This window comes from Dendrobates tinctorius, unplaced genomic scaffold (genome assembly GCF_039654945.1).
Source record: "Dendrobates tinctorius isolate UK_male_01 unplaced genomic scaffold, ASM3965494v1 ptg000227l, whole genome shotgun sequence".
Classification (NCBI taxonomy): domain Eukaryota; kingdom Metazoa; phylum Chordata; class Amphibia; order Anura; family Dendrobatidae; genus Dendrobates; species Dendrobates tinctorius.
In genome coordinates, this window is record NW_027361894.1 from 1,797,501 (window position 1) to 1,800,000 (window position 2,500).

The window sequence follows — 2,500 nt, forward strand, 5'->3', positions numbered from 1 at the left end:
GTCAATATGAAGTGGGGACCCGAGGGAGAGTGCCTCCCATGAGGGTAGAATGTGTGACTTTTGGGGGGAAAGTCGAATTATGGAGCAAAAACCATTTTTGGGGACTTAGAAAAAATTCCGAGATGTGTCAGACTTCCAGGAAGGGGGCGCCTCGGGAGGTGTACCTAGGAGGCTTCCAGGGGCCTGGGTACACTTTTCAGAAAGTACCGTTGGGACTTAGAAAAATTTTCAAGATTTTTGGACTTAGAGCGATTTTTGGATTTTTGTGCAAAAATCGAATTTTCCCTTCTCCCACCGCTCTGGGGCGTCAATATGAAGTGGGGACCCGAGGGAGAGTGCCTCCCATGAGGGTAGAATGTGTGACTTTTGGGGGGAAAGTCGAATTATGGAGCAAAAACCATTTTTTGGGACTTAGAAAAATTTCGAGATGTGACAGACTTCCAGGAAGGGGGCGCCTCGGGAGGTGTACCTAGGAGGCTTCCAGGGGCCTGGGTACACTTTTCAGAAAGTACCGTTGGGACTTAGAAAAATTTTCAGGATTTTTGGACTTAGAGCGATTTTTGGATTTTTGATCAAAAATCGAATTTCCCCTTCTCCCACCGCTCTGGGGCGTCAATATGATGTGGGGACCCGAGGGAGAGTGCCTCCCATGAGGGTAGAATGTGTGGCTTTTGGGGGGAAAGTCGAATTATGGAGCAAAAACCAGTTTTTGGGACTTAGAAAAATTTCGAGATGTGTCAGACTTCCAGGAAGGGGGGAGTCTCAGGAGGTGTACCTAGGAGGCTTCCAGGGGCCTGGGTACACTTTTCAGAAAGTACCGTTGGGACTTAGAAAAATTTTCAGGATTTTTGGACTTAGAGCGATTTTTGGATTTTTGTGCAAAAATCAGATTTCCCCTTCTCCCACCGCTCTGGGGCGTCAATATGATGTGGGGACCCGAGGGAGAGTGCCTCCCATGAGGGTAGAATGTGTGGTTTTTTGGGGGAAAGTCGAATTATGGAAGAAATTGAGTTTTGAGGACAAAAAAGTGTTTTGAGGACAAAAAAGTTTCTTGAGGACAAAAAAGTTTCTCGAGGACAAAAAAGTGTTTTGAGGACAAAAAAGTTTCTTGAGGACAAAAAAGTGTTTTGCGAACAAAAAATGGAATTTTGTGATTTTGTGTAAAAATAAGTAAATTCCCCTACTTCCACCACAGGGGGGCTTCAGTATGTTGTAGGGCCCCCAGGGAGGGTCCCCCAACTGGGTTTAAAGTTTGTGGATCCTGGGCAGAAAGTTGAATTTTGGATGAAAAACCGAATTTTGGGACTTAGAAAAATTTCGAGCTGAGCAGTGACAGACTTCCAGGCAGGGGAGCCTCTCTGGAGGTGTACCGAAAACAGTTCCAGGAGCTGAGGTCATTTTCGAACATTTTTTGTTCGCTCAAATTTTTTTTGTTTTTGAGCTCTAAAAAGCTGTTATTATCAATTGGCTCAAAAATTTCAAGTGTCATGAGCTAGTACATGTTGGAGGAATACGTTTTAGGCAAAAAATTGCAAAAAAAAAAAATCCAAGTGAAAAAGAACCGGAATGGGGAATTTCTGACTGCTGTAGCAGCCGCACAGTTCCAGGAGGTCGGATACATTTCCGACTTTGTCCCGCTCATTGAAGTACATTGTCCCGCAATGCAAATACATAGTAATGCGCACCTGCGGGAGAATATAGGAGAGAGTGGGCTCTCTCTACCCCGATGTATGGCGGTTGTTCCTATGGTTCTCTGGCTCGGGTAGGCGACTTAGAAGGTGGTCCCTCTTGTCGTGGAAGTTGCAAAATACGGCCGAGACTGAACTTCCACGGCTCCAGGAGGGACTTTTGCTGGTCGTGCGTCCCAAGTGAGAGAGGCGATCCTGGGGTACCTGAGCCTGACCAGACCCTCCCTCGGTGGTCCCTGGTCTTCTGAAGGGTGATGGCATTCAGGGGGGCAAATCTGGAGTCCGTGGCCGAGTTTGGGCTCTAGAAGGCGGACGCCCCTTCTGACCATGTCCCCTCAGAGCCGGCTGGATGGTTCATGGTCCGCGGCTTTGTCTGGCGGTCTGTGCCCAAGCCGGAGAAGCTGTCCTGGGGTACGTGAGCTTTGACCAGACCCTCCCTCGGCGGTCCCTGGTTCTCTGGAGGTGATGGCTGTCAGGGGGGCAAATCTGGAGTCCTCGTGGGAAGGAGGGCTCTTGAAGGCGGACGCCCCCTCTGACTATGTCCCCTCAGAGCAGGCTGGATGGTTCATGGTCCGCGGCTTTGTCTGGCGGTCCATGCCCAAGCCGGAGAAGCTATCCTGGGTACCTGAGCTTCGACCAGACCCTCCCTCGGTGGTCCCTGGTTCTCTGGAGGCGATGGCTGTTGTCAGGGGGGGGGGGGCAAATCTGGAGTCCTCGTGGGAAGGAGGGCTCTGGAAGGCGGACGCCCCCTCTGACTATGTCCCCTCAGAGCATGCTCGATGGTTCTCAGTCCCTGGCTTTGGCTTTTTGGC